Below are 23,203 nucleotides of genomic sequence, written 5' to 3' on the forward strand. Positions count from 1 at the left end.
ATGTGGCCAGTGTTAATGACTGGAAGCAGCAGTGACAAGGTCTTCCCTCCCTGGATGATAGGTATCACCACGGGACAGGCTACATAGACCCTATTTTTAATGGCTGAATTGGCCTCTTCCTCTCTGGAAATGTTAAGAACGTTATTTCTAGTTTGTACTTCTATGGAAAACCCTACGTACCTCAACTTTTTTGTGAAAATACTGGTAATGCAACTTTAAATCCAAAAACGCTCTTAACGCGTGCTGTACAAGCCCTTGTGGCACCTGTTATGGAAAGAGCGTGCGCGACCAAAAGCGCGTTTCCGTCACTAGTCCGTGGGCGCGCTCTTTATGACAGGTCGGAGCGCGCGTCTGAAAGGGGCCCAGCTGCAAAAAAAAAAAAAAAAAAAGAAAAAAGAAAAAAATCACTGTAACAATGGCAGCATCCAGCACCTTTAGGATGGCAGATTAGTGAAGGGATCGCAATATAAATAAGCACACTGGAGGCTAAAAAGGCATTACGGAAGCTAAACACAAAGAAATCGATCTCCGTACGGAAATGTTATAAGTCGTTGTTTCTTTCGTGGTACAAGAGGAAAGCAGTAAAATAAAATGGAGTTGCAGCAGAGGAGAAATGCGCTGGCTCCATCATCGTTAGGAGGCGCGTCCACCTGCTGATACTAGAGGTCCAGGCTGAAATAATCATGGAGAAGTGGCTGGACTGAGGAAAATATATTTTTGTCATTCTGCAAAGGAGGAGGGGGGTAATTCAGGGCGAAGGGGAAGACGAGCGAGGTTTGGGTGCTATCAGAGGTGAGTACATGCATTTTCGTTTGGAGCGTGTGTTTTATCCTTAGGGGGAATTGCACATACACCACCACACATGCACAGCAAGGCCTTTTCATTCATTTTTACAGGGAATGTGATGAAATACGTTATAGGCAACTTTCCTATTATTGCATCACTTGCTTCTAACCTGTCACTTTCACTAACATTCCGGTGTTGTTTATTGCATTTTCTAATGATTTTAAAGCTACACGTTCGGAAACGTAGCACGTAGAACGCTGAACGTGTGAAGACACGAAAAACACGTTATCTGGCTACAACGTTTTATTAAGAGCGTTATTAAAACAGTAATGACATTTTGTACTAAACCATTGGTAGAGGTATTATTCACTGAAGTGTATTGCTAATTTGACATTATGATGTACATGTGTTTAATTTATGTTCAGTGTCAGTTTTGTTTTGTGGCGTCTAAGCGAGTAAGAAATAGTCGATTTAAGTATTTTTGCTACAGTTAGATTTAAGTGAAAATATGCCATATTATCCACATTGTAGTAAACAGTCATTTTCTTGGCGTCCCTGGATTATCTAAGAGTGCAGTTGCATAGCATTGCATACGTCCATAAAGAGCTGTAGCCATTAAAATAGTAATATCTGTAATTAGATGCGGATCGAGAGAAAATATTTGCTTTGACAGCTGACAGGATGCAGCACAATGCAGTGTTATTAGTGCACGAGAATGCAAATTTCACAAAATAAAAAATGACTATATAAACGTGTAAATAAATGTAATAATTTATCAGAATATCAGAAAAATGTTTTCATGCAGATCGCACACACACACACACACACACACACACATATATATATATATATATATATATATTTGGACCCTCAACATAAAGCTAAATAGGCCACATGGAGACGGGGAAAAAAAAACTAATCCAAATATGAAGCAGTCTGTTTAGTTTTTAGGCTTGCCAGCTTGAATAAAGTCATTTTTTTCTGCTATAAACTGAGTTTTAGAATATATAAATCGTTTATATATATATATATATATATATATATATATATATATATATATATATAATTTGAATATGTTTAATATATATACTATTATAATATGTTGATTTATTGGCATTGTTTCAGAAATAATTGAGAAGGGTTTCTTGCATATTACTGCTTGATTTTTCTAAAGATATAGTTTTAAATAAAGGATATAAAATTGACCAGAAAAATTCAAAAACACATTTTCTGAAAACTTTACACAGCTCTCAAAGAGGAAAACACATGCTGGACTTCAGAACTTTTTACGTTCTTCAATGAGGCCTAGTCATTTTTGCACTCTTTGTAACTAGGCATTTGTTTTTGCTTTCAGGTGCAATGATGTTAAAATGTTATAAAGATTTGTATTTTAACACATTTTACAGTGATGCTTGGTAATGCATCATGGAGTTTCATCTTATATGTGGTACATTTATATGGTTTTAAGAGAGTTATTTTCTAATGATTCTTGTGTAGGTGACATGCAGTTATTGGTATTTATTCAAATAAATAACTGAAAATAACAGTTTAATTTGTCTAAAGTTACTGCATACTACAATACTGAACATGTGTGGATATGGAAATGAATCAATTACAAATCACTCTAATAACAAAAAAGTTATAGTTGAAAAGTTTTTGTGCTGATGTATGCAAAGGTGATCTCTGCTGTTGTAATCAATGCATATACAGTTAACAGTATAGGTTTAATCTTGTTGTTCCTTATTGTGCAATAGTTATTAAATGTTTAAAATGTATGGTATTATAAAATTAGATGTAACATTTTTGTAATTCTCATATTTCCTGCTGTCTTTCATGTCCAGACTGTACTGGAGTAATATCAGGAGGGTTATCACTGGCTGACATTTCAGCCTGGGCTGCCCTGGAAACTTTTGTTATTCTCCCAGTGCTTCTGAAGTCTGTTTTCCAGCATGGTGCTGTTAGGATGTATACAAGTATTTTAAATTTTTATCTATTTCATTGAAATGATTTTTAAAGTTGCATAATATCATTAGTTAAATGTTTGCATTTCAGTTTTGGTAAAGTTTTTTTTTTTTTAATCTTTGAAAATCCTAGAATCCAATACTTCAACTTATACATTTTTTGTTTTTCAGATTTAGTAAATTAGTTTAATTAAGCAGACAAGTTGTGGATCTCATGACTAATTTTTTCATATATGTTGAGGAAAATGTTTGCCTCATCAAAATTCATATTTTGTGACTTTTAAAGAAGCAGTTCATAAAAATAGCTGATGTGACTCACAGTTCCTAATAGTTTTTTTTATTTTTATAAAAGCAACAGCACCCATTTCAGCACCCTTTAGTCAATAGTAGAGAAGGTTTGGAAAAAAGCTGATTGTAAAGTAAAGTGGAGGAGAAATGGCACTGAACTGTTTGAGCAGTGTCACAGTTTGGGGGAGGGGATGCCTGAACTGGAAAAGCATGTATTGAAATAGGACAAAGGACTGCACTAGAATTACTTAACTGAATAACTTCTAACTGATCGACATTCTTAAAGCTGCAGTAGTGCAACCCTTTGTGGAACCAAAACCTCTGAGAATTTAGTAAAAACGATTTTGGTCTAACCAGGCATTGTAGTTAATTTTTAACTTGCTGGATGCTATTAAATTACGCAACACAATACATTAAAGCAAGCAGATTGAATATCCCCAAATACTCAGCTATGCAAGAAGAGCAGTTTTCTTTAATTTAAATACCTTTAAGTTTTACAACATTCTTTATCTCATTTTTAGGAAAATTTAATCTTAATCGATAAGTGTTATTCTTTCTTATAGTTATAATCCGAATCCTTAAGGCTTGCTGTATGGCATTTAACTGCAAAATGTATACTAAAAGTTATCCTGTAATAATTTATAGCACATACCTTTTGTACACAGTCATATGAAAAAGTTTGGGAACCCCTCTCAGCCTGCATAATAATTTACTCTACTTTCAACAAAAAACATACCAGTGGTATGTCTTTCATCTCCTAGGAACATCTGAGTACTAGGGTGTTTTCTGAACAAAGATTTTTAGTGAAGCAGTATTTAGTTATATGAAGTTAAATCAAATGTGAAAAACTGGCTGTGCAAAAATGTGGGTCCCCTTGTAATTTTACTGATTTGAATGCATGTAACTGCTCAATAGTGATTACTTGCAACACCAAATTGGTTGGATTAGCTCATTAAGCCTTGAACTTCATAGACAGGTGTGTCCAATCATGAGAAAAGGTATTTAAGGTGGCCAATTGCAAGTTGTGCTTCCCTTTGATTCTCCTCTGAAGAGTGACAGCATGAGATCCTCAAAGCAACACTCAAAAGATCTGAAAACAAAGATTGATCAGTGTCATGGTTTAGGGGAAGGCTACAAAAAGCTATCTCAGAGGTTTAAACTGTCAGTTACAACTGTAAGGAATGGGATCAAGAAATGGAAGGCCACAGGCACAGCAGCTGTTAAACCCAGCAGGTCTGGCAGGCCAAGAAAAATACAGGAGCGGCATACACGCAGGATTGTGAGAAAGGTTACAGACCACCCACAGATCACCTCCAAAGACCTGCAAGAACATCTTACTGCAGATGGTGTATCTTTACATTGTTCTACAATTCGGCGCAATTTGCACAAAGAATATCTGTATGGCAGGGTGATGGTAAAGAAGCCCTTTCTGCACTCACACCACAAACAGAGTCGCTTGTTGTATTCAAATGCTCATTTAGACAAGCCAAATTCATTTTGGAACAAAGTGCTTTGGACTGATGAGACAAAAATTGAGTTATTTAGTCTTAACAAAAAGCGCTTTGCATGGCGGAAGAAAAACACCGCATTCTAAGAAAAACTACTGTTACCTACTGTCAAATTTGGTGGAGGTTCCATCATGCTGTGTGTCTGTGTGGCTAGTTCAGGGACTGCGGCCCTTGTTAAATTCGAGGGTCGGATGAATTCAACCCAATATCAACCAATTCTTCAGGATAATGTTCAAGCATCAGTCACAAAGTTGAAGTTACGCAGCGGTTGGATATTCCAACAAGACAATGACCCAAAACGATAACCTACAAAGGCATTCATGCAGAGGGAGAAGTACAATGTTCTGGAACAGTCCCCTGACTTGAATATCATCGAAAAATCTATGAAATGATTTGAAGCAAACTGTCCATGCTCGGCAGCCATCAAATTAAACTGAACTGGAGAGATTTTGTATGGAAGAATGGTCAAGGATACCTCCATCCAGAATCCAGACACTCATCAAAGGCTATAGGAGGCGTCTAGAGGCTGTCATATTTGCAAAAGGGGGTGCAACTAAGTATCTACAGTCAGCAAAAAAGAAACGTCCTCTGACTTTCAACTGTTTTTACTTTCAGTAAACTTAATGTGTAAATATTTGTATGAACACTAAAAGAGTCAACACCATAAGACATAAACTAAAAATGTTTCACAATGTGTCCCTGAATGAAGGGAGGCTCAAAATCAAAAGTACCAGTCAGTATCTGGTGTGGCCACCAGCTGCTTGAAGTACTGCAGTGCATCTCCTCCTCATGGACTGGACCAGATTTGTCAGTTCTTGCTGTGAGATGTTACCCCACTCTTCCACCAAGGCACCTGCAAGTTCCTGGACATTTCTGGGGGGAATGGCCCTAGCCCTCACCCTGTGATCCAACAGGTCCCAGACGTGCTCAATTCCTTCGACGATAAACACGAATCCGTCCATCACCCCTGGTGAGACAAAACCGTGACTCATCAGTGAAGAGCACTTTTTGCCACTCCTGTCTGTTCCAGCGAAGGTGGGTTTGTGCCCATAGGCGGCGTTGTTGCTGGTGATGTCTGGTAAGGACCTGCCTTACAACAGGCCTACAAGCCCTCAGTCCAGCCTCTCTCAGCCTATTGCGGACAGTCTGAGCACTGATGGAGGGATTGTGTGTTCCTGGTGTGACTCGAGCAGTTGTTGTGGCCATCCTGTACCTGTCACCCAGGTGTGATATTCGGATGTACCGATCCTGTGCAGGTGGTGTTACACGTGGTCTTCCACTGCGAGGATGATCAGCTGTCCTTCCTGTCTCCCTGTAGCGCTGTCTTAGGCGTCTCACAGTGTGGACATGGCAATTTATTGCCCTAGCCACATCAGCAGTCCTCATGCCTCCCTGCAGCATGCCTAATGCACGCTCACGCAGATGAGCAGGGACCCTGGGCTTTCTGTAAGCTGTTAAGGTCTTAACAACCATTCCACAGGTGCATGTTAATTAATTGATTATGGTTAATTGAACATGCATGGAAAACATTGTTTAAACCCTTTACAATGAAGATCTGTAAAGTTATTTGGATTTTTAAAACATTATTGTTGAAATACACAGTCGTGACATTTCTTTTTTTGCTGAGTATATATATATGTATATATATATATATATATATATATATATATATATATATATATATTCACTAAGGCAAGACAACCATGGAAAGCACGCCGGAAGGGGTGTGGATTCACTAAGCCGCCGACAAGTGAGACACCTATGGCGCACACAGGGAGGAGCCACACCCACCAACTCCAAGACCATTGGATACGACGACAACTCGCAGGGCCACACCAACCAACTCAGACGCGATGACACAGAAAAAATGGCGTCATTTATATTCATCTGTCGTAGAGGCCACATGCAGTGCAGGTCAGGTTAATGTCATGTGCGTGTCATGCACCTCCGAGCTACGTTGACTTTTCATAGAGGCATGTTTCTCGCGGAGGTGAATCGCCATATGCAGCGTCTGAAACGGTTTGCGAGGGGTATCCCATGGGATCCTTAAAACAATCCTTTACAACTGAGGTTAAAGCACAATGAAGTAAGCAGTCTTTAAAAACCGACTTTTCGGTTACGATGCACGACCGCGTGCACCATAGCAAACTGTTTTACACGCTATATACGGCAATTCGCATCCGCGACAAGCATGCGTCTTCTTAGATGCTCCTGCACTTTGTTCACACCCCCCTCCCACCTCGCTACTACCGTGGTCGGGTGTCTTGGTGGATTATATATAGAAACACAGAGCACAGAGCAATGAAAAGTCTAGAGTTCCATCTTTTCATTCACTTTCTGTTGTATCCTCAAACCCTCCCATTTTAGACAACTGTGTCTTTCCAGAAGTGTTCAACCATCAATAAATAATTATGCGGCGTTTGTTATGCCGCGGGTTCACTATTGTGTTGTATTTTGCTCTCTCCAGAGTTCCATCTTTTCATTCGCTTACTGTTGTATTCTCACACCAACCTGTTTTAGACAACCGTGTCTTTCCAGAAGTGTTTAGCATTCAATAAATAATTATGCATGACATTGAGCGTGTGTCTACCCGGCGCAGAGAGGCGTGGGTAAGCCGCTGAACCCCATTTGGGCTGCAAACCGTGGAATTCCCACTAGTTGCGACTCATAAGCTCCCACTGTTTGCATCCTAACCTTTTGTACACACCCCTCTCCCACCTTGCTACTACCGTGGTCAGGTGGATTATATATAGAAAAGCAGCCAAAACAGCACAGAGCAATGAAAAGTCTATGTCAATCACAGGTACATCTGGACTGTGTAAAGACGACGACTCAAGTGACGAGTTGGAGGTGGGCACATGAGCGGGCAGTGTATACTGAACGAGAAATCGGCAGACTAGCATGACGGACGGAGCTGAATGGACGTCCTTCTCCTCTCCTCCCGTTCCAGACTCCGCGCCGTGCACCCCCATCCCTCTGTCTGGATGGAGAAGGTGTGAGGATGGTCCGCCAGTTTTCGGTCACGGACGATTGTGTGTTGGTTCGTTCCGGAAAAATTGTTACAATGTTGCTTTTCTTGCTGATTTATTACGTTACCGATTTTTCAAATGTTAATTTTCTCCCTGTACTTAAAAATCATTAAAAATCGGCCTGATTATGCGGTGTATGGTACGCCGCGGGTTGGCTAGTTGATGTCATATCTCTGTTGGGGTGCCCAAATTTATGCACCCGTCTAATTTTGTTATGATGAATATTGCATATTTTCTGTTGATCCAATAAATGTAATGTCACTGTTGAAATCCTACTGTTTCCATAAGTCATGTCATATATTAAAAGGAAGTTGCTACTTTGAAAGCTCAGCCAATGATAAACAAAAATCCAAAGAATTAAGAGGGGTTCCCAAACTTTTTTATATGACTGTATAATAATGTATACATTTTATACAGTATTTCAAAGCAGCAATGTGCTTGAACACTCAAAAATATGAAAACATTCTATCAAGTTATTCTAATTTTGATAAAGGAATCCATTCATCCTTTACCAAATCTTGTTTATTCTGTTCTTAAAACACCACTGTGTGTTTCAGCATTTTGATAACTCTCCAACCATTTCCTAAACCCACTTTTCCCTTTAGATTTTTAAGGCATCTGAATCCATCTTTGCATTAAAAGGCAGTAGGTAATAATCTCTCTGGATGGGATAGCTGGCCATATTTTACACTTGTGTAATTACTTTTTGTAGTAAACTCTGCATACATTGGACTGTGCATATTGTTGTACCCAATGCCTACCTGTAATAACTGATTGTATATTTTCATTTTCAAAACACGCAAGATCTGACTAATCAGATGCCTTGTGCTTGTGAAGCTCCAAGGATGGAAACAGCACTAGGCCTATGTTGGTGTGCTTCTAAACCATATAGCTTGCTTTAGCCATATATATATATATACCTTGAAAAAGATTATACAGTGGGATGTAAAAGTTTGGGCAACCTTGTTAATAGTCATTATTTTCCTGTATAAATCGTTGGTTGTTACGATAAAAAATGTCAGTTAAATATATCATATAGGAGACACACACAGTGATATTTAAGAAGTGAAATGATGTTTATTGGATTTAAAGAAAGTGTGCAATAATTGTTCAAACAAAATCAGGCAGGTGCATAAATTTGGGCACCACAAAAAAGAAATGAAATCAATATTTAGTAGATCCGCCTTTTGCAGAAATTACAGCCTCTAAACGCTTCCTGTAGGTTCCAATGAGAATCTGGATTGTGGTTGAAGGTATTTTGGACCATTCCTCTTTACAAAACATCTCTAGTTCATTCAGGTTTGATGGCTTCCGAGCATGGACAGCTCTCTTTAACTCACACCACAGATTTTCAATTATATTCAGGTCTGGGGACTGAGATGGCCATTCCAGAACGTTGTACTTGTTCCTCTGCATGAATGCCTTAGTGGATTTTGAGCAGTGTTTCGGGTCGTTGTCTTGTTGAAAGATCCAGCCCCGGCGCAGCTTCAGCTTTGTCACTGATTCCTGGACATTGGTCTCCAGAATCTGCTGATACTTAGTGGAATCCATGCATCCCTCAACTTTGACAAGATTCCCAGTCCCTGCACTGGCCACACAGCCCCACAGCATGATGGAACCACCACCATATTTTACTGTAGGTAGCAGTATACCCAAATAACTCAGTTTTAGTTTTATCAGTCCACAGCACCTTATTCGAAAATGAAGCTGGCTTGTCCAAATGTGCTTGAGCATACCTCAAGCGGCGAAAAGGCTTCCTCTGCATCACTCTCGCATAGAGCATCTCCTTGTGTAAAGTGCGCCGAATGGTTGAACGATGCACAGTGACTCCATCTGCTGCAAGATGATGTTGAAGGTCTTTGGTGCTGGTCTGTGGGTTGACTCTGACTGTTCTCACCATTCGTCGCTTCTGTCTATCTGAAATCTTTCTTAGTCTGCCACTTCGAGCCTTAACTTGAACTGAGCCTGTGGTCTTCCATTTCCTCAATATATTCCTAACTGTGGAAACAGACAGCTTAAATCTCTGGGACAGCTTTCTGTATCCTTCCCCTAAACCATGACGGTGAACAATCTTTGTCTTCAGGTCATTTGAGAGTTGTTTTGTGACCCCCATGTTGCTACTCTTCAGAGAAAATTAAAGGAGGAGGGAAACTTACAATTGACCCCCTTAAATACTCTTTCTCATTATAGGATTCACCTGTGTATGTAGGTCAGGGGTCACTGAGCTTACCAAGCCAATTTGAGTTCCAATAATTAGTTATAAAAGTTTTGGTATCAATAAATGACAACGGTGCCCAAATTTATGCACCTGCCTGATTTTGTTTGAACAATTATTGCACACTTTCTGTAAATCCAATAAACTTCATTTCACTTCTCAAATATCACTGTGTGTGTCTCCTATATGATATATTTAACTGTCATTTTTTATCGTAACAACCAACGATTTATACAGGAAAATAATGACTATTAACAAGGTTGCCCAAACTTTTGCATCCCACTGTAATTCCAAGTGAAAAACACCAGAGTCAGATTGCCAGTATTCTCTATGCCTGGTATTGCTGCCACCCAGTCCATGGATTTCACGGTGATGTAGTAGAACTTATGACTGTATCATACCACCTTCAAGTGTAGCATTTACCAGTTTTATCTTGTTTTTTTAGCTAGTGTAATTGAATTCATATAATAAACATAAAAGTTCATTAAAAGATTCAGTTCTCTCTTTAAATCGTTCATTCACACCTTCTTTAATTCTTACTTACAAACACTGTAATGGGACAATTTAGAGATGGTAGTCCACTTAACCTGTGCATCTTTGACTTGAGGAAGTAACCAGGGTGTCTGGAGGAAAACAGACCGTGTATGCACACTGAACCAAGACAGGGCTTTAGCCAAAAATGGAGCCAATATTCCATAGAGTGAAAATACTAATGCTAAAAAAAAAAGGCGCTACTATTCAGTTCTCCCGTACTAATAATGTAATAAATAACAAATTAATATAATCAATAAATATGTTTTTGCAATTTTTTTTATATTTTAATAAAGTTCTTTACAAATGCTTCAAATATGTGGAAAATGCTGAATATTCTGAAGGAATGATACTGTATCATTGTATAATAATGTATAGTTTTTAGTGTATATTATGATAAAATGTAGCTGTGCCAAGAGGTGCTTAGAACTTGTACAAAAAGAACACAGCTGTCGTTTGAAATGTGTGTCAATGTAGGTAGAGAAGAGGCTATATTAGTATTGACAATAATAGTTTTCTCATCATTTATTAGTGTGGTTGACTACCTTGTAAGGTCTGTTTAGCAACATGAGTTTCATTATTTTTGATCTTATCTAGTACTTCATATTTTGAATGCCGTGCTAAAAGCATTATCACCACACTGATGAGAAAATGTTAAAAATACAGGTAACTCTAGGTTTCCTTCCCCAAATAAGCTAAAACAGATTACGTAGACAGATTTTTTTTTGTTGATGATACATGTATGGTAAGATGGATCTTAATAAAAAAACACTCTGTAAAGTTAATTTTAATAATACAGTCATTCATTCTTAAAACAGGTAGTGAAAACATAATCCAAATGTAGAACTGATAGAGAAGAAAGCAAACTTTCAAAAGTAGTGTGGTAATGTTGCAAACTAACATTTAAATCGCTAGTAAATACAGATTTTTTTTTTTTTACATTCAGGGCTCAAGAGTGCACATAGTAAGAACTATAAACACATGCAGGCAGAAAACATAGTGCACATAAACATGAGAAGAATTCCCAAATTGTACACAAGAAACTTTACCATCCCAGATGTGATCTGGAACCAAGGCTAAAATAATTTATTTTAAGAGCATTTTAAGTTGTTTTTTTTTTTTTTTGTCCCGTTTATTATATCTGTTAAGTTTATATTTAAGGTTTGTCCATCCATCGACTTATTTATATTTGTAATTTTCTTTATCTTGTGAGGATAGTAAAAGAATACGTTAATTCATCCATCCAACCATTCATCATTTTACTGAACCATCTTTTTCCTTTTACAGAGCTTTGGGGAGGTGATATAGATTGTTGAATGTAGGGCAAAGTGTAAGACAGGAACATACACTAAATGAAACAACGTTCAGAAGCTTGCAGAAAGTTACCCAAACTTAAAATCAGTTTATTGTTTTTTTTAACCTTATGTTATATTTGTTTAAAAATACAGTAAATCTTCTTGTATACAGCAGCTTTTTTGTATTGAACCCTCTCTAAAAAGGTCTGACTCAGAGTATTAAAGTTAAAAAAAAAAATGATCATACAATACAGAAATGAAATTGAAAAGAGAGAACTGCAAAGCTCCAGCATAAGAATTCTATCAAAAAAGACCATTAAGGATTAGCATCTAGTAATTTTGGCCTGTGGATATTTTTAATGAAAGCTGTACTAGACAATACACAATAGGAGAAGATCCAGGGGCATACCCTCGCATTCTGGAGTTACTTAGTGTTTCAGCTGCCCTTAAAATTCCCGAGGACCAACAAAGAAACATTGGTGGGAATAAGTAACCTGGCTTGCTTTGCTTAGCCTTTTACCAGCACTGTTCTTGCCTGGGCAAAGGGATAAAGAAAATTACATATGAGAGAATGTTATTACACGTTATGGATTTTTTGTTATTATTTGATCCGTATATTTGTAGTGTAATCTTTGGGATTTGTTGGATAAAAGGTCTCCAGGTTTTTTTGTAAATAGCAAAATCTTTCATTTTTTTTACCCTGTTTGATTTTTATTTGCCTGTATTGTTTTCATCTCCCACTTTATGCTTGGTACATCATCTTTACAAACATTAATGTTTCGTTACTTGTACAGTATCTGCATTTCCTTGATTTCACTGTGTAGTTAGGTTTTGATTTTGTTTTTGGATTTAGTCTTGAAGTCGTGATATTTACATTGCTTTCTTTTCTTGATTGATCGAAGTGAAATTTCTTAGAATTTCAGAATATAATATGATATACAGAATTAACTTTTATAAATAAGTCTTTGACTAAAGAATTACTTGTGTGTCAAGATAAAAATGGCATAAAGGAAGCAGACATTGTAATTTTTTTTCCCTTGTACTCTTATAAATGATAAAACTCTTTTGCACATTTTCTTTCATAATGTACTTGACTCCTGATCAGTAGAGTATCCATGGTCTGTGGGTATGCATATTTGACATCAAAAGTTCGGAAAGCACTGAAACAAACAGACTGTAGCAGGACAGCATCCCCATATACAGTATAGGAAAGAAGCAAGCACTGTTGAAATTTTTCACAGTACTAGCACCATAAAAGTATGACGTTATGATTATAAATACAGGGAAAGGTTTAAATAATCTGGAATTCTGTGACAGACTAGCATCATTTGCAGTGTAGCTCCTCCTTTGCGCAGAATGCTTCTGAAATAGACTGGGTATTCTCCGCATAACCCTGATATTGTGTTAAGAAGTTTAATGAGATGAATAGATGAATGGACTGCTTATTTAAAGTTCATTACATGAGGTCCTGCAGTGGACTGACCACCTGTCCTGGATTGTTTTCAACTTTGCTGCTGGACATATTGCATCTCCTCAGCGATGCCCATTAATTGGATTAAGCAGGTTATAGGATATTTTGTTTGTTTATGTTTATATAAAGTGGCTAGCAACCCCCAGTTGTGGCCAGTCTGCAGGTCGTGTTGTGAAGAGGGGCTGAACGCACCCCAAGGAGACGCAGTCGCTCCTCGAAACACCCTCTTAAACGGTGATACAATGGCAAACAAATACAGTTTTTTCTTTTGTTTTTTTTTTACCTTGATCAACTGCTGGATTGCTGCTGCTGCCATCTTGCGTGGCACTTTGAACATTTAAAAGCTTGTACAACAGCTGTCCTACTCTTTGTCTTTTATTTCCAGCCCGGGTGTGGTTAAATCTCTTGGCACTCTTAGGTTTTAAAATAAGCCAGATTTAAAGTGTGGCAAAAAAGTTACATAAAAACGTCACATAAAATCGTTGCACAAAATCCTTGTACTTTTTGGCTTAGGAGTTTATATTAGAACATTAGAACACTCTAGACGAGAACAGGCCATTCAGCCCAACAAAGCTCGCCAGTCCTATCCACTTATTTCCTCCAAGAAAACATCAAGTCGAGTTTTGAAAGTCCCTAACGTCTTACTGTCTACCACACTACTTGGTAGCTTATTCCAAGTGTCTATCGTTCTTTGTGTAAAGAAAAACTTCCTAATGTTTGTGAAAAATTTACCCTTAACAAGTTTCCAACTGTGTCCCCGTGTTCTTGATGAGCTCATTTTAAAATACAAGTCTCGATCCACTGTACTAATTCCCTTCATAATTTTAAACACTTCAATCATGTCACCTCTTAATCTTCTTTTGCTTAAACTGTAAAGGCTCAGCTCTTTTAATCTTTCCTCATAATTCAACCCCTGTAGACCTGGAATCAGCCTAGTCGCTCTTCTCTGGACCTTTTCTAGTGCTGCTATGTCCTTTTGTAGCCTGGAGACCAAAACTGCACACAGATGACTCACCAGTGCATTATAAAGGTTGAGCATAACCTCCTTGGACTTGTACTCCACAGATCGTGCTATATAACCTAACATTCTGTTAGCCTTCTTAATGGCTTCTGAACACTGTTTGGAAGTTGATAGCTTAGAGTCCACTATGACTCCTAAATTCTTCTCATAAGGTGCACTCTCGATTTTTTTGACCGCCCATTGTGTATTCAAACCTAACATTTTTACTTCCTATGTGTAATACTTTACATTTACTGACATTAAATTTCATCTGCCACAAATCTGCCCAAGCCTGTATGCTATCCAAGTCCTTCTGTAATGATATAACGGATTCCAAATTATCTGCTAATCCACCTATCTTGGTATCATCTGCAAACTTAACCAGCTTGTTACTTATATTCCTATCTAAATCATTTATATATATTAAAAATAGCAGCCCCTAGCACTGACCCCTGTGGAACACCACTCTTAACATCGCCAGTTCTGATGAGGTTCCTCGCACCATCACCCTCTGCTTCCTGTGTCTGAGCCAATTCTGCACCCATCTAAAAACATCACCCTGAACTCCCACTTCTTTTAACTTGATGCCCAACCTCTCATGTGGCACCTTATCAAATGCTTTCTGAAAGTCCAGATAAATAATATCATAAGCTCCACTTTGATCGTATCCTTTTGTTGCCTCCTCATAGAATTCCAACATGTTAGTAAAACACGACCTCCCTCTTCTGAACCCATGCTGACTGTTCAGAATAACTCCTGTCCTTGTTTGTGCTCAATCTTATCCTTAATAATTCCTTCCATTAATTTTCCTGTGATGCTTGTTAAGCTTACTGGCCTATAGTTGCTTGGATCTGCCCTGTCACCCTTTTTATATAATGGGATGATATTTGCCATTTTCCAGTCCTTTGGAATCTCTCCAGTGCACAGTGACTTCCTAAAAATATGTGTCAAGGGTTTATATATGTACTCACTAGCCTCCTTAAGAACACGAGGATAAATATTATCTGGGCCTGGTGATTTGTTTGATTTCATCTTATTTAATCTGAGCAGCACTTCTCCCTCTACAATTTCCAAATCCCTCAGTACCTCCTTAGTAGTTGCGTTTACCTCTGGCAGGTTATCCACTTGCTCACTTGTAAACACCTCAGAAAAATGTAAGTTTAGGGCATCTGCTATTTCATTGTCTGTATCTTTTAATTCCCTTTACTATTCCTGATGAACTTGACCTCCTCCTTAACTGTTCTTTTACTACTAAAATACTGAAAGAATCTCTTGGGGTCTTCTTTGCCTTATCTGCTATATTCCTCTCCAACTGTCTTTTAGCCTCTCTGATATCCTTCTTAATGGTTGCCCTCATGTTCTCATATGCTCTATGTTCTCTTTGCAGTCATTAGTCTTATATGCCTTATACAGCAGTTTTTCCTTTGCAACTTCTTTTTAAATCTTTATTAATCCATCGTGGAGATTTTTTAGTTTCCTATTACTTCCAAATTTAGGTATGTATCTGTCCTGCATTACATGTAAAACATTTTAAACCTGTTCCACTGCTCCTCGACTGTCTCCACATTTAAAAGCTTATCCCAGTCTATCCTACTTAGACTTTGTGCATCTGCTCAAAATTAGCCCTACTAAAGTTCAACTTAACAATTTTAGTCTTTGCATCTGTACTCTTACAAAATACTGAGAATTGTATTACATTATGGTCACTTGACCCTAGTGGTTCAATCACCTCTACACCCTCAATTCTATCCTGATTATTACAGAATACTAAATCCAGATAGGCTTCACCCCTTGTTGGTGCTTTAACATGCTGTGTTAAAAAACAGTCACTGATTACTTCTAAAACTCCTGCTCTTGTGCTCCTCCATCTGTAAGGTTATCCCAGTTAATATTTGGATAATTAAAGTCCCCATGACTATAATATCCCCTGTAAACTTGCCTTTTGATATTACTAAAAAGATGTGTGTTGAAATTACTGTCTGAATTGGGTGGTCTATAACACACTCCTAAAATGAGACCTTTTTCCCTAATATTTTCCAGGCGAAGCCACATGTCCTCACTAAGATGGGGCTCATCATCCAACTGAAGATGACTTACATTTAATTCCTGTTTGGCATAAACAGCAACCCCACCTCCTTTTCTGTTCTGTCTATCCTTCCTAAAAATGTGTATCCCTCTATGTTACACTCATCCCCATCTTTGTTATTTAGCCAGGTTTCCGTTATTGCTATAATATCATAATTATGCTCTGCTACATACAACTCCAACTCACTTACCTTATTTTTGATACTTCTAGCATTAAGGCAAGCTATTTTTAATGTGTTAATCCTTCTATCTTTACGTGTTTGCTTAAAATTTACATTACTATGCATTTTTATTTCTACACCATTGTTTGTTCTTCCATGTATAGATCTAAATCTGGCCTGTCCTAAACTCCCTGCCCCCCCATTCCCTAGTTTAAACAATCCTCGACTAGCCTACACATACACCTCCCCAATACATTGGTGCCCCTCCGTTCAGATGTAACCCGTCACGGAACAGGTCCCATCTGTTCCAAAAGGAGTCCCAATGCCCCATAAACCTATACCCTTCTACCCTGCACCAAGATTTGAGCCACTGTTAAGCCTTCTAATCTCCTCAATCTTACCTGGACTGGCACATGGCACAGGCAGAACTTCGGAGAAGACTACCTTGTCAGTTCTGCTCCTCAGCTTGGTACCTAACTCTTTGAATTTGGATCGCAGAACTGACAGACTACCCTTATGTATGTCATTTGTTCCAACGTGGACAATGACAACTGGATCCACCCCGCTCTGGCCAAGAGCCTATCCACCCTTCCAGGAGGTCTCCCACCTGTGCTCCCGGAAGGCAACACACGTGCGAGACTCTCTCTCTCTGGAGCACACCTGCGCTTCAATCCCCCTAATGATTGAGTCCCCAACTATCACTACCTCTCTCTTTTTGGGAACTGGTTTTGAGGTGGCCCTTGGGCTCCTCAACCCTGCCTACCACCTCAGAATTATCAGAGTCACCGTCCAGCTCCGCTAGGACATGATAACGGTTAGACACTTCTAATTCTGGGGTTGATGCCCCCTGACAGTGTGCACCCTTTACCTTACGCCTTCTGACTGTGACCCACCTATTCCTACCTGTCTGGTCTGGAATCTCCTCCCGCGACACCTTGGGGGTGCACACTATCTCTCTAAAGGACCCCTGTGCCAAGTCTGCCAATTCTCTATTACAATGCAGGTCAGACAACTCCTCCTCCAGTTCAGTGACCCTGAGCTCGAGGTGCTGGATCAGCTGGCATCTCTTGCAGATGTAGCCCTCATAGACAACTGGCTCTTCCAAACCATCATCTAAAAGTCCAACATCCAACAGGACTTGCATTGCGCTGGCCTCATTATTAAAATTTGATTTGGGATTACTAAGCTGCCTTAACTTTTTTTTTTCTTAAAATTTCTTCTTCTTTCAGCTGCTCCTTAACTTAAATGGTAACACTAAGATCTGCTACAGATATTTTACACCTTTTCCCCTTAAGCTCCTGTACTGTTCTCCTTCTCTGCTGCCTGCTATTTGTCTTTCTATGATGATTTATATACAGGTATGTGTATATGTATATGTATATGTATATGTATATATATATATATATATATATATAATTGCACTTCTGACACACTGGACCTTCTTGTGTGGACTAAAACAGAAAAGTACGCTTTAATGTTGTCTGTACACCCTGTTTAATTTAATGCATGCATGAATTAGTGAATGAATTTGTGGCTCTGAGGCTAAGGATCTGCGCTGCTATCCTGAAGGCTGCCAGTTATATTAATATATATATATATATATATATATATATATATATATATATATATATATATATATATATATATATATATATATATATATATATATATATATATATATATATATTTTATAGATTATTAAATCTGAATGGCAGCAATGTGTACATAAAAATTAAGATTATATTTAGGTAAGAACTTATCAAATGTTCACAGTTGCAAAACTTCAAGACTCCATACTCAATCTAAATCATTATCTTCATTGAAAAAAGTAAATAATTTTTAACTAGATTAAATCTGTATGTCAATTTTCCCATAACATCGAAGTGGTGGACATGAACTTTTCAAACTTTACTTTTGACAGTATACAGTGTAAACCTGTCCCAGATAACCCTGGATGAGGTGCCAAGCGCAGGGCACAACAAAATGAGCACTCTTGGTAAAACTCAAAAGAAGAATAGAAAGATTCTATCCTGGAGGGAATCTCTAAAGATTATGCAGCAAAAATGTAACTGAATCATCAAGAGAAAACTCAGCTGGGGAGGTTGGGATTGCACAGCCTTGGCTATTAAGTGACCCTTTACTCTGGAGACTGTAAAGCATGAACATAACTTACTTCTCAAAGTGCTTTGCAAGTTAGATTTGGCATACTTATGTAGTTCAGAAGTTTTTATTCAATCATTTAGCAACTGTTTTTGTAATATTAAGTACAATAACTGGATTTGAAAATTCTCAAGTACTCTGCTAAATTGCAGTACTGTATTTTTTTTATAATGGGTCTAGTTCTAAGTACAATGGCTCTTGCAAATTTAATTATATGACACTAGATTAACATTCTGAAGTGTATTATTTTAAAGCTGTTATATTTAGTCTTTTGATATGTCAACATTTTACAAAATTACCATATTGCATGTAAATGTAGTATGGATAATGTTGAGCAATGCTGTATAAATGTGTAAACATGACTAAATAAAGAAACCTTAAACCTGTTTAAATTTATGAAGGGAATTAGTACAGTGGATCGAGACTGTTATTTTAAAATGAGTTCATCAAGAACACGGGGACACAGTTGGAAACTTGTTAAGGGTAAATTTTGCACAAACATTAGGAAGTTTTTCTTTACACAAAGAAGATAGACACTTGGAATAAGCTATCAAGTAGTGTGATAGACAGTAAGACGTTAGGGACTTTCAAAACTCGACTTGATGTTTTCTTGGAAGAAATAAGTGGATATGACTGGCGAGTTTTGTTGGGCTGAATGGCCTGTTCTCGTCTAGAGTGTTCTGATGTGTTAAAACCTTAAATTCTGATCGCTCATTTATTTACCTTATTGTAACTGACAACATAGGGGTGCATCTGCAAAGGCTGGTAAGTTATAGAATATGAAAAAATCTGAGCAGAAATTAATGTTTACATTTGAAGTGGAAAAAAATATGGATTTATTTTTCATCAGGACAAATCTGTATATGGCAAGTGCCCAGGTAAATAGTTAGGGGTTTGCAAAAGAAGCTTTACAAGTAAGAAGCACTCATCCTGAAAGTATGTGCTGTTTAAAACATGTGGCTTTTTCAAATTAATATGTAACTCATTAACTGCAATTCAACCTAATTTCTAAATTGTTTTTCTTACTCTGAAGTTTTTCTTCCTTTAAATTTAAAAGGAAGGGGGTATTTTGGAGACCAACTTACCAAGAATAACACCAAATAGGCTAAAATAAACAAAAATGTATGAAATAACTAAACAGAAGGGAATTAACGAAGGTGGAAGTAAATGTTGCAAATAAAGTGACCAAACAACATAACCTGCAACCTCTTTGGGCCTATTTATGTGGTCTGTTGATCTTGTCTACTTGTGTGAAGTTGCTTGACAAGAAAACACATCACTAAGCACTACCTTTCTGACATCCCATATCTCTTTCTCTCTTTCCCTCTCTCCCTATGCCCCCCACCATACCCCCCATCTTTTATGTAACTTGACCTTTACCTTTTTGTTACTAATGGAGTCTTTTACTCTGATTCATTTTTTGAATGTGGACCTAATATGCCCTTGGGCTCAAGCCAGCTTTTAACCATACTTTCATTCTCCTTTGGTCAGGCCCCAGAATCATATCTGAGTTCTGTGTCAGTCTTCCTTTTATAACAGGGACATCTGTTTGGAATTTCTTCCAGCCTCCTATGGTATCTCTGACCCTCTGAGCCATCATTTGATTTTAAAAAGCCATTTCTTATAGGTGAATTGCTTAATGTTTGCCCTATCAAAGGGGACCGCCTTAAATCATGTTCTGTTGTATGTTGGTATGGATGCCTTTTTATACTCACACAAGCTCTCCATGACCTCACTGCTATTTTGTAAAGTGGATCCCCCTACTTTTTTCTCAGGAAGTGTCAAGGCAAATGGTAACTTTTAATAATAGCAAACTAAAGTCACCCTTTCAATGTATTCTCAGTGGCATAAAGGACAGGGTCATGTGTTGAAATTTGAGGTTCTGTTTTGAAAATTAACATTTTTTAGGTCAATACTAGACTGTAGAAGTGAACTATGAACTACCAAATTTGTCACAAGAATTGAAAAAAAGAAAGAGGAGTCTGTGCCAGGCAGCATTTTGACTCCAGGCTATATAACGGTGATCATAGTATGGTTTTGGAGTGTAGTTGCTTGGCTTTAAGGATGAGATGGTGACGGGTGTTAACAGATGTGATTGCTTGTTGCAAGGTCTCTGACAGAAAACACTATAGTTAAACAACTCGCCAAAGTAACTCTTCACCTGCTTGTTTCAGTTGGTGGAGATAACAGTTAATCAAGGACCAAGGCTATCCTATAAGGTGTGTTGCTGTAAGTTTAGCCTATTTTGTAGAAATTCAGAGTTCTATTGCAATAAAATAAAATGTATATTGATAAAAAGTTCTTAGATGATAAGGCAACTACAGTGATACTTAGCAAAACTCTGACTCCACACAATGATATAATTTTACCCTTTGCCTAATGAGTTATATAATTGTTTGTGGGTGATTTTCATTTTGGGTGTCACTTTAGTTAAGGTACTGCAACAATGTATCTATTACTCATTTACTATTATGTAACAAGACCTTAAAATACATCAGTAAAGTGTTTATTCATTTCTGCAATGTGACCTACTGGTTGGCTTAGCTGAGACTTTGTCTTGATATTGCACATTTATTCTAAGACCTGTGAATCTTCCATACTAACAAGTACTTTTACCGTCGGTCAATATGCCACACTGCACAGAAAAGAACAATCCGTCTGCTGATTTTTTTTTTTTGTAAGTATTATGAAGACCAAAAGAAGGCTCAGTTAAGGTCTTGTTTCAAAAGAGTAAATGAGTAATAGATGCATTTTTTCAGTGCCTAAACTAAAGTGTTACCTCATTTATACCTTGCTGTTTATAGAAATTGTTTAATGTGAATATTCTGTGGTAACATGGTGCTTGAGAGTGTAATTTGTTTCACCCTTTTATTGAATTTTAAAAGTAATCCAGTAGAAATAATTATTCAACTTCTTCATTCTTTAGTCTTGAATTTAGAAACAAAACAAATGTCACAATACTTGCTTTACTACACGTCAACTGCTGTGGCCGTACACAAAGCCAGGTACATAATGATGGAGATTTTTATAAAGAAAAATTCACTTACTGTCTTCTTGGAGATAGCAAAGAAAATATAGTTTTTTAATTTTGGATGTTGAAAGTCTGTTAGTTTATCTGGAGGCCTTTCGGGCTCACTGAAAAAATATGCTTTGCTGTTTGGCAGTTTTTTACCAATTCAAATGAAATTTTGGATTTTTGTTTCATATCGTCTGGAGTATAAATAGTTACCTTCTTTTATTTTAACAGTTAGGGTTTGTGGTATGCAGTCCATACAATCCTGTTTCTGGACATTTATAATTAAGTTATGTTGATGCCAAAGACATTTAGAAAATTCACACACACAATGAGTAACAATATGGATACATGTATTGCAAAACCAAAATTACCAATAAATGGCATTATTGTACAGTTGTGACCAAATAATTTTGAGAATCACACAAGTATTAGTTTTCAGAAAGTTTGCTGCTTCAGTGTTTTAGATCTTTTTGCCAGAAGTTTCTATAGTATACTGAAGTATAATTATAAACATTTCATAAGTTTCAAAGGCTTTTATTGACAATTACATTAAGTTTATGCAAAGAGTCAATTTTTGCAGTGTTGGCCCTTCTTGCCCAAGACCTCTGCAGTTCGCCCTGGCATGCTGTCAATCAACTTCTAGGCAAGATTTTGACTGATGGCATCCCATTCTTGCATAACCAATGCTTGAAATTTTTCAGAATTTGTGCTTTTTTGTTTGTCCACTCGCATCTTGAGGATTGACAACAAGTTCTCAATTGGATTAAGGTCTGGGGAGTTTCCTGGCCTTGGACCCAAAATTTCAATGTTTTGTTCCCTGAATCATTTAGTTATCACTTTTGCATTATAGCACTGTACTCCAGCATCCTGGAAAGGGCAGCGTTCGTCATTAAACTGTTCTTGGATGGTTGGGAGAAGTTGTTCTCTGAGGATGTTTGGGTACCATTTTTTAAATCATGGCAAAACTGTGAGTGAGCCCACTCCCTCCCAGGAAGCTCCTCAGACCGTAATCCCTTTGAGAATGTGTGGCCAGTCTGAGATCTCTTTTCTTCAAACAAACTGGTCATCCTGCACGCACGATGAAACGCACGAGCTACTGCAAAACTCCGGCTATCTAAGTGATCTACAGTAGTTGGCCTTCAATTTTATATCGACTAAAGAAGGGATTTAAAATTGTTGTTTATGGACTGGATGTGGAATTGGAAGAGGATTTTTTTCTCTCACAATGTCACAATTGAAGTGCGTTTGTCTGATCTGTCAATCTATCATTGCTATTCCAAAGAATGGAAATGTGGAAAGGCAGTTTTGAACTGTTCATAAAAACTACGAAACTGACTTCCTTTCGAAAAGTGATTTGAGAAAGGAGAGGGAACTAAAATCACAGTTAATCGGACAGCCATCATTTTTAATTTGGCTGAATTCAAAAGCAAAGGCAGACACAACAAAGCATCGTTCTGGGTTAGTCACTCGATCATTAAGCATAAGAAGTCCTTCCAAGATGGAGAGATGATAAAAGATGCCTTCGTTGAGACAGATGGCTAGGGAGAAATTCCTGCTGAGATTTCAAGACCCCTGGCCATGGAAAAAGGAGTTTCACCTTGTCATTAAACATGCAGAATACAAGCAACTTAATAATGATCAATGGCCGCTAGACTAGGCATTTTTTTCCGATCTGACCAACATGTTGAATGAGCTTA

General features: G+C 37.7%; 1 protein-coding gene across 3 annotated transcripts in view; it reads left to right on the plus strand.

Annotated features, from left to right (window-relative positions):
• The first annotated feature begins 359 nt into the window (after positions 1-359).
• The window catches only part of LOC120537097 (neurite extension and migration factor-like), a 519,487-nt gene continuing 496,643 nt past the window's right edge, over positions 360-23,203 (plus strand). For all 3 annotated transcript variants that reach the window (XM_039765751.1, XM_039765752.1, XM_039765750.1), the window contains exon 1: positions 360-792. The gene's annotated coding sequence lies outside the window, so the exon portion shown is untranslated. The remainder of the gene's footprint in view (positions 793-23,203) is intronic.

This window comes from Polypterus senegalus, chromosome 10, assembly GCF_016835505.1.
Source record: "Polypterus senegalus isolate Bchr_013 chromosome 10, ASM1683550v1, whole genome shotgun sequence".
Taxonomy (NCBI): Eukaryota; Metazoa; Chordata; class Cladistia; order Polypteriformes; family Polypteridae; genus Polypterus; species Polypterus senegalus.